The sequence below is a fragment of the Diabrotica virgifera genome, chromosome 5 (genome assembly GCF_917563875.1).
Source record: "Diabrotica virgifera virgifera chromosome 5, PGI_DIABVI_V3a".
In the NCBI taxonomy this organism is placed as follows: Eukaryota; Metazoa; Arthropoda; class Insecta; order Coleoptera; family Chrysomelidae; genus Diabrotica; species Diabrotica virgifera.
In genome coordinates, this window is record NC_065447.1 from 38,778,463 (window position 1) to 38,796,555 (window position 18,093).

Sequence of the window (18,093 nt, forward strand, 5' to 3'; positions counted from 1 at the left end):
AAGAACACATTAAATGCAAAATTAACCAAGTGTACTTAGAGTAATATCCTATGTAAGACAATTTGTAAGGAACTCTATAATTCAGTCTCAAACATATAACAAATGATAGCAAACAAACAAAACAAATAATAGTTAAAAAATTAACTTTAAATCGTATTTGGTCAAGACTGTAATACTGGAACCTCAAATAATTAAACTTATAAAAAATATGCTACTTAGGGGGGCTGGCGTAACGCTTCCTAAATCAATTTATGCCTAAACGCATTTAATAATGTCATTGCATCTTTTTCTAATCCAAACAGATGACGGAGAAACAATAATTGCATTTTAATGCATTTACCCATAAATTTATTTAGGAAATGTTACACAAGCCGACTTGTTCAAATATTCATGATGAAAACAAGCTGGAATGACTTGGTGAGTACAAAGTTTCTGAAGATCGTGATATTTCTTTTTGGAAATGGGCAGTAGTGATATATAGCAGGATATAAGTGGGACCCTAGTCTTAGGCTGGACTTCAACATCGAATAATTTGACAACAGAATTCATAGATGTTTTTATAGAAACAATAAGTGCGTTCGCGGGTGCCAATTAGCAGCAAAACGCATGCGCACTTTAAAATGATATAAATAAAATCGTTAATAGATAAATATACAAGGTATATTTACCTAGTATAATTTTATAATTAGTTATTAATATTAATTAAATGTAAGTATACCTTGTATATTTACCTATTAACGGTATTATTTATATTATGTGAGGTTTGTCACCTAATGTGTTTGTCTTTCTTAAAAGTTGCAATCCGAACTTTACTTATTTTGCCAGTAAGATTTCCTTTGAAATATTTGTCTCCAATGTTATCCCATTTTTTAAATTGATTATAAGATATTCGGTCAACATTAAATGGCGATGGATTCTTTCTAGCAGTTGAGAAAATGGTGAACCAATGGGAAGGTGCATAAACAGTTGTATGTTTAAGGTTATTTTCAATGATGGCGTGAGACGTATCTACTGGCATATAAGTGTGCCCGGTTAGTAGGAAATTTAACTGAATTGTTTCAAGATTATTACATTCCTGCAAAGTTTGGTGAATCATACCCATAACAGTGCGGTTCCGGTTTTGCCCTGGACAACAATCGCAGTATAACAGCAATCGTTTAACATTTCCTCTGGCATCAACAGATGTAATGTATTTATGCAAAATTGTTGCTACTTCATTTGCACCTCGTTTACCATTAGATTCGTCCCAATAATAACAGAATACTTTACGAGTGCCATTCTCGTAGAAACATAGGTTATAAACAGCCAGTTTTCTACTATAGTATAATAGAATTAAAGGTGAATATGGCGTATTCAAGACCTTTTGAAGATCAAAGCTGACGCATAATGTAAAAGAATCATCTTTGTGGATCTTTTTGTGACTTTTGAAACGGACGTAACTTTCTTCTTCTTCTTTCTCATGCTGTTCTTTTTCTTTCAGTTTGTCAGGATCAGTGGTTTTTTCAAACACAAGGCATTTCTTGCACTTATCTTTCTTTGGTATATGAAAGCCGACGTTAAACTGCTCATGAAATATTTTGCGAAAAATTATCTCACTCACAATATCCATACCTTGATTAATGACATTATTTTTATAAATTCCTTAAAGAATTGGTATGGTCTTGAATTCTTCTGGTAAATAAACTTTACTGGAATCTTGGCGGCCATAGTGCGATGGTAAAGCAGGCAAACTTTTTATAAAGTTTATAACGGCATCCAGAGTAGTTTGTTTGGTTTTATTTGACGGCTCCATCTTTCTTCTCATGTTTTCCTTGGCACATCCCCACTCTGCATTTTTAACAATACTATAAATAGTTTTATCTGAAACATTCATAGTGGCTGCTAAGAACTGTAAGCATACATTTCTCTTACCTTCTCCTTCATTTATAAAATATTTTATAGTACAGTTGCGTTTTTCAGACTCACTGCGCTTGCGCTTCACACCTACTCTTTGCGCCAATGATACCAACCAATTTCGTCGTCGAGTTGTATCCAGTTTCCAGAAATGGTTAAATATGCTTTCTCTTCTTTCTTCTGGGATAGATCCACAGTTATTGCCACATTTTTTTCCTTGACATGGATTCGGGAGAAATTTCTTGGCTGGTACTGTCACTCCCTTCTTAATTGTATATTCTTCCCCAGCTCTCTTCTTCTTAGATCTTTCTTTTCTTTCATTATTTTTCTTTCCGTGAATCCAGCGCCACCTGCAGTTTCTTCTTCTATGCCCGATCCATTCGTTGTTGGTTTTATTCTTCTGAAATTCTTTTTCTTTTTTCTTGTTTTACCTGTTGACTCTGCATCATTTGTTTCCTCGTCGCTTGCACTTTATACTGGCAACCAGTCGTATGAATCCTCATTATCGCCGTAAAAAGTTGAAAAATCTCATCATGTCTCTTTTGAATTTACGAACAGTTTTTTTTCTTTTCAACAATATTTGTATTATTTGATTGTTCTTTATTCATCTCAGTTACTTTTATCAATGTGTGGTGTATTTAAATCCATGCTATTTGAGGGCTGTGCCAAATTTTCACCTTCATCAGGATTGTTTCTCGATATAAGTTTATGATTCCCAACGCTAGAGGAGGTCCAAACGGCAATCCACATACAAAAAAGCCATAAAGCACCGGGAATAGATAAAATACCGGCAGAACTACTCAAGCAAGGAGGAAGGAATTTGACACAACAGATGTATCAGCTAATACGAGAGATATGGATAGAAGAAGAAATCCCCCAACAATGGAAGAAAAGTATAATCTGCCCTATTCATAAAAAAGGAGACAAACTGTTGTGTCAGAATTATAGAGGAATCTCTTTACTTTGTTCGGGATACAAAATATTCACAAACATCCTTAATCGAAGACTTCAACCTCTCACGGAAAAAATCATCGGGGAATATCAAGCAGGGTTTAGGCAAAATAGATCTACCATTGACCAACTATTTACAGTTAAACAAATACTAGCCAAAGCATGGGAATATGACATGGACGTTTACAATCTCTTTGTAGATTTTAAACAAGCCTATGATTCAATAGATAGAACAATTCTACCTAATATATTGGAAGAATTTGGCATACCATCAAAATTAATACGACTAGTGCAAATGACAATGACAGAAACAGAAGCACAAGTATGTATTCAAGGACAGATCACTGATGCGTTTACGATAACGCAAGGACTGAAACAAGGCGACGGACTGGCTCCAACGCTTCTTAATCTTGTTCTTGAATATGTAATTAGACGGTTGACGGTAAGCGGAAATAACATACTTACAAACAAATCTACCCAATTAGCAGCATACGCGGATGATATAAACATAATGAGCAGAACAATGAATGCAGCGGAAGAAACCTACGTTGAGTTGAAACAGAGTGCAGAAGCAGTAGGGCTAGCAATAAACACAAATAAAACAAAACTACTCATACAAACCAGATCAAATAGACCGGCGCAACAACACTTTATTGACGATATAGAACATGTGAATAGATTCACGTACCTAGGAATGGATCTGTTTGCAGGCAGTGAAGAAGAACCGGAAATAAATAGAAGGCTTGTGCTGGCAAATAAAGCATATTTCGCGATGGGCCACATATTCAAATCGCGAGACGTACACCGGAAAACAAAACTCCGGGTATATAAAACAATAATCAGGCCCATAGTAAGTTATGGCTGCGAAACATGGGTGGTGACACAGAAATCTGCCAATGCATTAGATGTGTTTGAAAGAAAAGTATTACGTAGGATACTGGGCCCAATAAGGGAAAATAACAACTGGCGAATTAGGTATAATAGAGAAATATACGAGCAATATAGCGAACCAACTCTAGCACAACACACTAAACTGCAGAGATTACGGTGGGCAGGGCACGTGGTCCGCATGCATGAGAATAGAATCCCCAGAAAATTGCTGAATGCAAGAATGCAGGGAAGAAGACCGGTTGGAAGACGTAAAAAGAGATGGGAAGACGAAGTCGATGAGGATGCCAGGAACTTCCTGGGAACGCGTTCATGGAAAAGAACAGCGGTAAATCGAAATGATTGGAGAAGCTTATTGAAGGAAGCCAAGGCTCGATTTGGGCTGTAGTGCCATTGGATGGATGGATGGATAAGTTTATGATTGTGAGTTAGTCCTCTTACTAGTATAATACGAAAGCAGTATGCACTATGTTATGCATAACCGACATTCAAAACATGGTTGCGCCTCCTAAGCGCCTATTATTCGTTTTGAAATTCAAATAAAATGATCTAAGCGACACGTTTGGCACAACATTAAGGCAAGTAAAACTATTTAAGCGACATTCGGTTCCAAACTAATTAGTCAGGTAAATTTATCTAAGCGACATCAAGTCGGTATCGTTTTTTTATGTAAAATTATCTAAGCTCTTTTTTATACCTATTTCGCAACAAGCAAAAATGTCTAAGCACAAATGATGTCAAATACATTTTTAGGAACAAATGTATAAGGACACGTTTGGATGATATTTCTGTTTGTATAAAAATCGGTAAGCGACTATGATAGCAAAATCTAGAACAGGAAAAAATACCGTACTGCTTGGTGCATATGATTTTACTTTCAGTAAATTTATCTAAGTTAACGGTTAATATAATTTTAAGGCAGGAACAAATTACTATTCGTTTTTTTTTATAACTCAAACTGTCCAACCAACCGATGTATAGAAAATTAGGACTTTTTTGTTGCTTAGTCAGTTGAAAACGTGAGAATACTTAAGATTCACGTACTTCCTAAGCGACAACAAATCTCAACGCAGCGCTACGAGACCCAGACCAATCGACGCGGATTTTTATGGCGAGTCGAATGATATATATATGTCGTTTTACCAAATCTTGTCGGTTAGGGAGCTTTGCCTTTCATGCGTTGTTTTGCAATCCAGCTTTCGCAAAAAAAATTCATTTTTTTTTAAATGTTGCAGGACTGAAAATAAAGCAGATAGCAAGTTGATTTTTTTTTGCTTATAGCAGTGTACTGTACCTTTCATTTGCAAATTGCAAAATTAAAATCGATTAATTACAACGGCGTCAGGAAATTTTTTAAATAAACATTCATTTTTGGTGCTACGCGCAGGACAGCGGTGTTCGATTCACACAAGTTGATTTCCACCAAAATTTCTTCCAATGTTTATCTAATATATTATTTTCTTACTCTATATTTTGTTGTATTTTAATATTTTAATTCCACAAAAATCAAACTAATTTTATTATTGTTTGTGAAATATTGTTTAAACAATTGCATGTGTTTAAAAATAATAAACTTTTATTTTCTAAGTTAAAATATATGAACAAAGAAAGATTTTGCTAAAAAAAGTGATATTTCAAAAGATAGAGTATGTGTTTTTATTTTGCAATAAACAAATTTATTTATTTATATCGAAATGTAATAAAAATTAAAATGTGTCAATCATTATCAAAGGTCATTGAAATGCCCAATCAGAGCAAACTATCCGCTGTCCTGCGCGTAGAACCAATAATTAATGTTTATTTAAAAAAAATTTCTGATGCCGTGGTAGTTAATTGATTTTAATTTTGCAAATTGCAAATGAAAGGTATAGTACACTTCTATATGCAAAAAAAATTAAACTGGCTATCTGCTTTATTTTCAGTCCTGTAACATTTTGAAAAAATGAATTTTTTTTGCGAAAGCTGGATTGCAAAATTTATTTTGCAAAATCTATTCCACCGATCTTAATGAAATTTAAAATACTGATTTACTGTATCATAAAGTTTTTCTTGGTAAAATATAAAGGTCCTACGTGTAGCATAAATGGTTGAAAAAGGTAAAATGCGAATACTTGTTTTTGTATAGTTTTTTCGCAATTATTGCTATTTTGCAACAAGGGTGACTATTTTTTAAATTTTCAACCAATTCTATGTTGTAGGAAATTTAATTACACAACTTTTATGTTAGTACAACTTTTCTCGGAAATGAATACTTTTAAAGTTATATTCAAAAAACTAAGAAAAAAATCGAATTTTCCCTTCATTTTTTGACATTTTGATTATTTAAACAATGTTCCGGACCTTTTTGAGAGGGAGGATAACTCAAATATTATTATTTGAGATATTTTCAAGCAATTTCTGCAAAAAAATTTAAGTCACCTCTCAACGTCCAAATGTACTAATATTTTTACAGATGCGCCCTGGTCTAGTATACAATATACATATTTCAGGTCTTTTTCATTTACTTCTGTTCTTTACGTTCAACAGTTTTTACGACATTCAGGACAAAAAACCTTTTTAGTTAAAATAAAATCAATAAATATATAAACAAAAAAATATTATTTTTTCTTTACCATCTATGGTTTTAATTTTTTTATATGTATCCATTTTCAACAAGTTCTAAACTTCCTCGACGATCCATTTCTTTGTGACGGATCGAACGCAAGCCTTAAAATTTTATATATTAGCGAATCCGTTTCTGTGTGTGTGTACGGATGACAAACCCTTCCGCTTCCGCAAATCTCGACATGTGTGAAAGTGAATGGGCAAATATGTGGGTGGGATTATTTGGCGATATCAGCCCCTAAAGGCGCTACCCTTCCATTTAGATAGAATGTTCGGAATGGTATTAAAACTTATTGATGCCGAGCTTTCACTGTTTATCAATTATTGATGACGTTTACTTGAAAATAATCGTTTTAAAAAAGTTTTTTTATGAGTTTGGTTGCTTGATAAATTCAGCCATGATAGATAATACATACTGTTTGCTACAGTATACAAATATATCAATTTATAATTGCTTTCTTCTATATTCGTCGTCTCTTGTGCTTATATATTGTAAAATCCGGAGATATGGGATGCAGCCAGAAAGCAGTTTCTTAGCGGAAAGTCTTGGATTTAAATTGTTGTTTATTATTTTAATTTCAATTATTCTAATTGTATAAAAGTAGCAAACTTTGTATCTAGGGCTTTTCTTTTTCCTCGTATTACGAGAGATGTTGCTGTTTTGCGTCTCAAAAGGTGGAAACATTGCATCGCGATGTTTTCCCTTAAATAGGCAGGATTTTTGATATTTGTTTCAGTGTTGTGACTGCATAGCTTCACTGAGGATGCATAGATGCTGAAATAGCTATATGGAGATGGTAGTCCAGCTCTGAATCAAATAAAAACAAAAACTGCCTTTATCTTTAACAATTTATAAATTTTTATAATATACAAATATAACAATTTATAAATTTTTCGAATCTTCTTCCGAAGTAGAAATCGAAAAGTCAAAAACAAAATTATTTTAAAGCAAAATTTTGGCTTATTGCCAATAAAAATAGTAGGGGAGAGTTGGACAAAACGGGATACCATTCTTGTTTACTTTTACTACGGAAGATATGTTAAAGAAATTATCATATTATTTTTTTATAGGTGTAACATTTATTGCAGCACACAAAACACATATCTTTAGCTATTTTTAATAACTGAAAAATAGTAAAAAAAAAAATTTATTAAAGTCCTACACATCCTGTTTTATCCAACCACGGTTGGGTAAAACGGGATAGGTTTATAATATTTAATTTTTTGTATAAAATTATTTAAAACTTGATTTATGTCTAAATTAAGTAGACATTAAACTGTATAGTAAAATTTACTCTTGAAAGAATAATATCTTCAGTAGTCAGAAACTTAAAAATAGCCGTTTTTTATGTTTTATGGCAAAATGGGAAGTAAGACCTTTTATTTAGGACTAGGTACGTATATCAGAACAAAAGTCACGTAAAAATATGTGGTTCTTCTCTGCGGTATGAGAAAACGCTTCATATCTCTATTTAAAAAATTAATAGGCCACCAAATAAATAGGTAGATAAAACGGGACATAAGAAACTGTATCCCATTTTATCCAACTTATAAGTGTCCCGTTTTGTCAAACTCAGACATTTTTCAAAACAAAAATGGCTGCTGCCTAAATGTTAAAGTAAAATTAGGTAGACTACACAGGAGAATATTCGTTAATGACTGCTTAATTAAATGTAATAGTCACCGGAATTATATTTTTATATATGTAGGCAGTATGATGTAGAAAGCAACGCACTTAAAAGTACAAAGTATCAAAAAAATAGAGTCAAACAATTCTAAACACAACAACTTTTCATCAAATAGTGGCATCGAGGTAAAACGAACTGATAATGTTAAAATGACGACTGATAACAAGTTTTCGTCGTTGTCCGATTGATAGCACCACTAGTTGGGTCTCTAGGCTAGGTATCCCGTTTTATCCGACTATCCCGTTTTATCTAACTCTCCCCTAAATCGTATTTTAAGAAGTAAATCGCAAGATGTCACAAGAAAATAGCTTCAGAACAATATGAAGAGACAGTTTCAAACTGAAAAAAAAAAAAAATTAAAAACTATCAAAGGTTAGAAGTAAGAAAAATCAAGTAGATTAAGAAGCAGGCTACCGGCTTGGTAAGCTAAGACGAGAAGCAGTGAATGAATGATATTCTGTCCCAAGCAGCAACATCCTTTATAGCAAGTAGGAACAATGGTGAACGAGAATTGATATACCTATTAGGATAGTATTCGCATATATTTACTATTCCTTTAGATACTCGTAGGGTTTGATTACTTGTCGTCTAACTCGTCTAAATGGTTTTTCACTCGCAGATCCTAAAGTCTGAGTACCTTTTATCTACACAATTCCTTGCAACAGACAAACAAAAAGAAGAAAATAAGCAACATTTTCTTATCAAATGAGGAAATTAAGATTTTTATTTTTGATCTATTTAGTGAGTAGGATATTCTGAGTAGTATGCAAACATTCCATAATAAAGTCGTAAAACGTATTGAACATAGCACAAATTTCTTTATAGTTGATTGCATTTATGAAAACCTGAAACGGCATAGGATTCCTTCGATTCCTTCGATAAGCTAATCGCTTATCTTGTATTATCTTCTATATTTTATAATCGCTTAGACAGGGAAGGCTGAAAAACAAAAAAAAATTATAGGATAAATTATACAGCGATGAGCGCCCGAATAACCGGCAAAATAACGCAAAAGATGGAAAACATATTAAGTTGTGAGATAAAAAGAAATGAAACTAGTGGAGGTGGGAGATTTAGCGATAAAAACTTATAAATTTACATTTTACTTATTGTTTCCCACCTTTAGACTTATCGGACGAGTTTGGCAACTGCTACTGGCACAGTGACAGATTTAGTTGACATACTCCCCTGATACGTCTAAAGGTGGGAAAGAATAAATAGAATGTAAGTTTATAGGTTTCTATCGCTAAATCTCCCACTTCCACTAGTTTCATTTCTTTTTATCTCACAACTTAATTATGTTTTCCATATTTTGCGTTATTTTGCCGGTTATTAGCGCGCTCATCACTGTATAGTCATTTAGATAGAGATTTCGTGAGTGATAATAATGACAAGTTAATTTGTGAAAAAAATATAGGTACAATATCACATTTTAACGTATTGTTTGTGTATTAGAATAATAGTAATATTATGCAACGAGCATTTAATGATGGTCATTATGAAGGTAGTATGAGGGATACGAAACGAGCCGCCTAGCGGCGAGTTTCGTATAGAGTACGAGCTTCATAATGATAATTAATTAAATGCAAGTTGTATACACGATTTTTTCTATCATCATTCACAACAAAAAATATATTCAAATTTATTAATTTTGTAACTCAAACAAATTAAGTAGTTTGTCAGTTTGACAGTTTGTTTACATATTGAGAACTGTCAAAGCGTAAGCGTATGTATTTGAGTCATCATTGGTCACTTCGCGTGTGCCACGTGCCACCTTTATCGCGAATGCCATATCGCGATTCTATTGGTTAAAAATCTGTATCGTAATGAAAATGTGTATCATAATCATAATGAAGTTCATTATGATACAGGTAGTGACATCATAATTATTGATATAATATTATAATAGTATGAGAATAGAAAAAATTAATTTCAATATAAGTATACAAATTCACGTAAAACCAAATCCTCACTTTTATTGCATTTTCAAATGAACCATCAAAAGTGTGCCAGCCCCTAACTCTTTTCTATAAATTCTGTACAATATAAAAGGGAATGGTTTCGTGCAGGACCGTTATAAGAAATATTTCGAGTTACATACTAAATAAAAAATTATACTTGTTAAACATCTTAAAGCTACTAAATTTTGGAAATAAGATACCAAACGATTAATGCCCTGTATTCCATACCATCCGATTCGTATTTTACTTCAATCTGAATACCATTTCCTTAAAAAGCAAATCTTTAATATTACTATTAATACTGGTAGCTTTGTATTATGATTTGATTTCTACTGTTATTTCTTCTGAAATTAACTAATTAAAAATAAGTCTATAACATTGCTTCTTTTGTGAAGTTAAAACACCTTAGATATTGATTTTCTTGAAAGTTCTTTATAATTTCTCCTATCCTCTTTTTGATACCTTTTTATCCAAAACCTCTTCATGCAACTAATTCCTAACAACTCACCAGACTATTTCTCATAGAAAATACTTTGAACGACTGCCGATTTCTTGAAACTAAATATACGAAGAATATTACAACATGACTTCATTTATGCCAAATCTTCAGTTAAATTTTCGTGGACAATATTCCAGCGTATTACAGCAGAAATGTTTTGGTCTCAACCTCCTCTCCCTGCAAATCTGTAAGAATCAGTCTATTTTATAGCATTGCTATGATTCAGTTGCTGACTGGAGTAGATATATCTTTTGACACTCTGCTATATCATAAAGAGAATTTGGTAATGTATTATTAAAGACACATTCTATATCTAGAAAGGAGGTTAACCCAATCTGTCTATTCTTGATGGAGTAACTGATGTTCTGAACTATCTCGTCCAGTGTGTTTTTCGTTAATTTTACTTCTTGATAAACATACTCGTTGCCATTGAGACGATGTTTCCTCAATAGCCCGTCCTGAATATGTCTATCAAGCATTTTTCTATTGCCTTTAACAGAAATTATGTAAGACTGACCGTCAGATTTAGGTAGGGTGTTATCTAGTCCTTCTATTTGGTGATGTTCATCACCCTTACAGTCGTTCAAGTCATTTGTATATACAGTGGGTGATCATATTATTAGAGCCACCTCAGAAAATTTTACTTTTGTTTAATAATATGGTATGTAAGTTTTTTCTTTATACGGTCCACGTTGCCTTTGAAACTTTAGAAATGGATGCTATGCTTCTGTTGGAGTGATTAGTATTGAATATTAAAGTTTTTATTTCTGCTATTTTCCTTGATGAAATGTCTTTGGATTTTCCAGGATCTTCAGGTACCACTAGTGTAACGAACGCGCAATTTTTACTAAATTCCCAAAAATAATAGTATAGGACTGTCAGAATATCACTAGAGAGCAATGGAAACTCAAAAAGTTTATTATAACTCTAAACACCAAGAATACAAAATAATATATAGGCACACGAGTTGAAAGCTAGGCTGGGCAGCACTGACGAACTATGGCATCTGAGTCACGCATTGCCACACATGCGTGTTGCCACTATTGTCAGACTATTTATTGCACTTTCATAAAGGTTAACAAGACAGCCAAATGGAAACAAATGCATTAATATATGATACAGCTCAATTATATTATACCCTTCCTCTAAAACATTGAATTTTACTAGGTGGCTCTAATAATATGATCACCCACTGTAACAGAGTGCTTTGTAAATATGGTAAATATAATGCCCAATCGTTAAGGTATGAAATAGGGTAGGAAATATTTCATTATCCCCCGTAGATTTAAATGAAGCAAACTAGTTTTTGGCTCACTTTACATTCTCCGGTTTGATGTTTTTTCCAGAAAATTCCTTTAGTCTGCTTTTCTAGGACGTTCAGGCAACAGTGGCCTAAGCCACAAATTAAGCATTTTTAGATTAACATATCAATAAAAGCAGCAACATTAAATCTTTGGATTAACAAGGGTCTACACAGCCTACCTCTATATTTGTACATACTTTGTATCTCCATCCCAAAAGCACAATGAAAATACGAATGCAAATATTGCATTTATCTCAAAACTTCGTGTTTGGGGTTAGGCCACTGTTGCTCTGAGCGCCCCAATTGTTCATCATCATCATCATCATCATCAATGGCGCTACAACTCTTCGTGAGTCTTTGCCGCGTTTATTATTGCCTTCCAAGTTTGTCGATCCTGTGCCACTAATTTCCATTGTCGCACTCCCATTTTCTCTAGATCTTCTTTGACTGCATCTTTCCACCTTTTTCTAGGCCGCCCTACAGACCTTCTTCCATCTGGCCTTTCCCAGAACACATTGTTTATAAGGCGATTGTCGTTACTGCGTATCACATGTCCTGCCCATCTGGGTCTATTAGCCTTTATATATCTGACTAGATTTTCTTTTCCGAATAGAGACTCTAGCTCGTTATTGTATCTGCGCCTCCATTCGTTTGTCACGCTGTCTCTGCAAGGGCCATATTATATCATTCGAAGGATTTTACGTTCCACGCCAGCAATTTATTGACTTATATTTTTGTTAGCGTCCATGTTTCGCTTCCATACGCGACTGCTGGTCGTATTATGGTCTTATATGTATATCTGGATTTTTGCACCTCGTGAAAGAAGTTTTGACTTCATTAGATGTTTCATTGCATTTCATTTGTTGTCATTTGTGATTGTTGCTCCTAGATATTTAAATTCATTAACCACTTCAAAGTTATGATCGTTTTTAGTAATATTTTGCCTTAGTCGCCGTCGTTCTTGTTTTGAGATGACCATGTATTTTGTTTTGTCTTCATTTATTTTTAGACCGATGTTTAATGCAGCTTCTTTAAAGCTCGAGAAAATATCCTTAACTTCTAATGTTGATTGTGCTACTGCGTTTACGTCATCGGCAAAGGCGAGTATGATTTTTGCTCCCCGAGCAGTTATGTCTGGTTTGATTTTTGGATAAATTTTTCGCATGACATATTCTAAGGCCAGGTTAAACAACAATGGGGACAACGGATCTCTCTGTCTCAGTCCAGAATTTACGCAGAAAGCATTTGATATCCCCCCCCCCTATTCTAACTTGTGCAAAGGAGTTACATTACATTTGTGTTACCGCAGCTAGTTTCTTGGGTACGCCGAGCTCGATCATTGCCTTCCATAATGTTGCACGATTAATTGGATCATGTAAATTGTTCATCCTTATCATCTTTTTATGTAAGAGTTTTTCTGCATGTATTCCAGCTTCTTAATCCTTTGACTTTATTCGATAGCTTCTTTACTTATATTCTTAGTTTTTCCACTTTTCTGCTCCTCGTGAATTTTCTTGTTGATAAAAGTAGGTTGTTTTATCATTCTATATAGTGCATCTTTATTATTTAATAGGAGCCCTTCTGGAATGTAATTAAAGGTACTGCCTCGTTCATCGGTCCATTTGCTTTCCCATACCATATGATGTGAGTTTGTGTCACTGTCGATGGTCAGCTGTAGTTCATTCCTTCTATATAGTGTCAGACTACTTTTCGTACCGCGATCTGTTGCGGCTCTATCACCAGTGCCTGAATATGAATTTATACTTTATTTTCTCTTGGAAGGTATTTCCTACCAGACCTCTTGGTAGAGCCAGCTGTATTGGTTTTAAATTTTGTCTTTGCCTGTTCCAGTATCCTCAGGCTGGTAAATGGTATATGAAGCAGCTTTGGCATACGGAAACCTGTATGAATTTAACCATTATTTTATCTTGGAGGGTATTTTCTTCCAGACCCTTTGGTAGAGCCAGATTATTGTTTTGACTTTTGTCTTTACCTCCAGGAGGCAATTTAACCTTTAGAGAGGTTTACAGTTGTCTTTAGGTTTGTTCCAACCTATCAGATTACCAGTGGCAGCTCGTCAGAGGAGGCAAGGGAGGCTTAGCCTCCCCATAATTTTTTTTTACACGCTACACTGTTTTGTTTATCTTGAATCGCGAAAAACAACAAGCACTCTCACTATTATACAACGTGTAAATTCCATATTATCACTAAATAACCATACACACGTAGCATTAGCATTAGAACGCATGATTACGTCTCAGTTTTTTTATTATTATTGTAGGCAGGACCCTGGGTTATCCCAAAATGCATGAACGGAGCCGAGAAGCCGGCCAGCCTCCGTTGCTAATGCTCCTCGCAGCGCAGCAGGCGTTTAAGGAGACCCGGTCTCCTAACAGTGGCATCTACGGTGCCATCACACGCTGCCCGGAGATTTACCAACGGAGGCTAACTAGCTTCTCGGCTCCGTTGCCGTTGCGTACATCTCGGAACAACGAATTTTAGGGTCCTGACTAAAAATAATGAAAAAACTAAAAGTGCCAATTTTGTTATGAAATTTTGTATTTGGGGTTAGAATAATATTTAGAACAACTTGTTCAAATAACTTTTTCCGATATTTGTAACGCAAAGCAAAATATCTGTAATTTATAATGTTTTTGGATTCGCAGTAGGCCGCGTTTAGAATTAAAAAAATTCAGTTGAGTATCTTAAAAAATGTGAACCTTCAACCTGTATGGACTGCAAAACTTCAAATCTGTATTTATTTTGATATGCATATCTACTTACAAAGATGGAATTGTTAACAAATAAACGACACAAACTTTGGTATTAAACTTTTACAATTAGACTAATTATTTTTAAAATGATATGATATTATGAAATTATGAATTATGATGATATTATGAAATGTAAATAAAAAATGGTCAAAAAATGGGGCCTTACATTACATTTTTTGGCGCATTTTTTTGCTAGTGCAAATTTGTCTTGATATTTTAGAGTTAGGTATAGCCTCCCCTATTGTAACAATCACGAGCCGCCACTGCGGATTACCGTTCTCGGAATGGTTACGCGGATGGGCAGTAACGAAAAATGTTGGAACAAACCTTTTTTTAACGTCAAATTAAAATGACTCAATAGATAGAAGAAACTTCTTAATTTCAAACTATTGGAAGAAGTAATAGGGGATCTCTAAAAAGATATCTAAATTCATCGCTCTCATCTAGTTTTTATTGAGCCTTCTTAAATCGTGAGTCTATCTTGTAGGTGGTCGACCGACGCTTCTCTTGTCTTCCCTTGGTTCTGATTCCAATAATCTCTTTGGCCTCGCCCATCTGTCATTCTAGCTGTGTCATACCCATCTCCACTTTAGTCTTGCTATTATTTCGATGATGTGAGTCACCTTTGTTCTTCTCCTGATCTCTTCATTTTTGATTCTGTCTCGCAGAGTTATTCCCAACATGGACCTCTCTATTCTTCTCTGTGTGAGTTTTAGTTTGGTAGCCGAGGCTTTAGTTAAGGTAAGTGTTTCTGCTCCGTATGTCAAGACTGGGAGGACTCACTGATCAAATACCTTTCTCTTTAGGCATGTGGGCAACTCACTTTTAAAAGTTTCTCTCAGATTTCCATTTGCTGCCCACCTAAGACCGATTCTTCTCTTCAGGTGAGTCTAGTTATCCCTGCCAATTGTAATTTGATATCCCACGTATTTATATATATCTACGAGTTCTATTTCTTTCCCACCAATATTGATGTTCTGGTTGGGTTCCAAATTTGTCATTATTTTTGTTTTCGACATGTTTATATTCAAACCTACATTGACTGTAGACGCAACGAGTTCCTGTACCATCTCCGTTGCCATACCTAGATTCTCAGATCTTTTCTCAGATCCTCAGATTCTTAGAATGTGTGTCTAAAAAATATAATGGTACATAATTACGCGAATGTTGATTCTGAAGATTAATGTTTATATTATTTAAGAAGAAAAAACTAGGAAATAAATGTATTTTGGAAAAAAATGTATAAACCCTTTTTACTCGTAACCAGACCTGAACAACCGAAACATCATCATAAATCAGCATACCTCGTAAAAGACGCCATTGTCATTCTGACCAAGAACACGGCTCCTTAAATTTTAGTACGCACCGTGACGATGACGATACTTACCTACATAATATGGAAATTCGAAAGCCGCAATAGTTTTGGATATAACAAGTTCATATAACTTCCAATACCAAGTGAAACCCTTTCGGGGTAGAATCACTTGTTTCGGGGTTTTAGTTTTCAAAATTCAACTTCGGGTTAGGCAGAGTTTAGTTTCAGTTTCGATACTTTTCGGATATTATAGCGGCATTTACATGATTTACAAATAAAGTTATTCAGAAAACACATGTCTACATTTCTACGGGGTATACTTTCAAGTACATAACCGTCTCAACAATAAAATTCGAACAAAATATTCGTAATTGATGGATTCGACCGTTACTTGATGGAAGTTCATTTTATCTAACAATAAAACCAGAGAACATGTCGTTATTCTATGATAAAACACTGAAAACCTTTTTTTTTTTCTTCTTTACTTCCACAAAAATTCATTATAACTATGTGACCACATCTGTTTCGACAGAGTGCCTTTCTAAAGAGAAGAGATTTAGTATGTACTATGTGTTTGCCTTTTTAAAGTCTTTAACTGAAGATGTTGAGGAGTGGAGAGCTGTTTGTCTCGAGTTGGTCATTCAGAATTATATTTGTATTTTTTAATTTATTAATTTCCATAGATTCTAATAAAGGTAGCTTAACGCCTTTATTTTGAATATACAGAATTTGAAACTCTTCGTTAAAAGAATGATTATGATCTAGAAGGTGAAGTGCGTATGTAGAAGTGTCTGTTTTTCTATTGTTAAAAGCCCTTTTGTGTTCTGCTATCCGCTTGTCAACGGTTCTGCCAGTTTGACCGATGTAAGTTTTCGGACAGTCACCACAAGTTATTATGTGGACACCACTCTGTAGTTGTTTTCTCTTTCAGCTGTTATTGTTCTTAATATATTTGCTTAAGTTGTTGTTAGTTCTGAAAGCTGGTAATATTCCTTTCTTTTTTATGTATCTGGCTATTTTTGTTGTTATCTTGCCAGTATTTGTGATAGAGCAGAAGGTACTACTGGGTTCTTTCTATGGTAGTGGATACACTTCTTGACTTTAATATGAATATTTTTTTTGTTAATATTAATTTGTGAAACATCACTATTTCCCAATGAATGGGGTATAATAGAGGGGCATCAATTTAACCCCTCTATTTGCTCAGTGGCGTACCATAGAATGGACAGCCTCTTAGCGTTATAAATAGTTTTTCTTAGGTGATATGCTTTCCCTCATAACGGTGTTATTTCTTGAACATGGCTCATTAATATTTACTAATAACTCCTGAAAAGATTTTTTAAATAATCTTGTAAAATAACACTTCTCTGGGCCTTTATTATATTAATTTCGTTATATAATGTGTAAAAAATCCCTTATACTTTCGTTCCTTCATGATAGGATGTATCCAATCTGCGTTTCTTTTTCTCTTTAATCTAAGATACAGTAAATTTACAGTTGCATTTATTACAAAAGACAAATCGTCATAACGGATTGATCGCTTGTACCTGAACGTGTGAAGGAGGTCGTTCTTTACTCTGTGAATCGTTATTTTAGTTTTAAAGTGGATATTTGGATTGTAAATTGACTAATTTTTGGGCATTTAAACATAAAGGTGTAGTGCATTGGAAGCTGATATTTACTGCCGTCCGCGAATAGGCGAAAGGTAGATATTATTTAAAATTTGACTACAATAATTGTTGCATCGAACTGTTTATTTTGTTTATCTCCAAACTTTTTTGTGATCATTAGTGAAACATTAATACCTTTTAAATCACCTCTCGCTTAACGACAATTTTATAAGCAACCAGTAATACGCTATGGTGTGTTGTTGGTATCTGGATACTGGTCAATAATTACAATTATCATGGATAATCCTGAATCTGTTGCTTTTGACTACAAGGGCAACAAAATTGAGAAACTACTTCAACTGTAACAAAATCCACAATGTCAACAAACAACGAAGAAAACAATACACCTACAGCTTCTTATCTTGCCGCATCTAAAGCAAAACCTAAACCTGTTTATCCAAAAAGAGAGCAAGCAGTTATCATACATTCTCATCCTAATCTGGTGCTACTAGACTACGTTAAAGCAATCGGAAACATCGTTAGTCCCAAAAATGTTTATTTTGCATCGAAAATCTCAAACAATCGAGTGTGTATCTACTTATCAAGA

General features: G+C 34.1%; 1 protein-coding gene across 1 annotated transcript in view; it reads left to right on the forward strand.

The window, feature by feature from the left end:
- LOC126885009 (protein giant-like) overlaps positions 1 to 18,093 on the forward strand; it is a 120,413-nt gene that overhangs the window by 67,631 nt on the left and 34,689 nt on the right. The gene's annotated exons all lie outside the window — the stretch shown is intronic.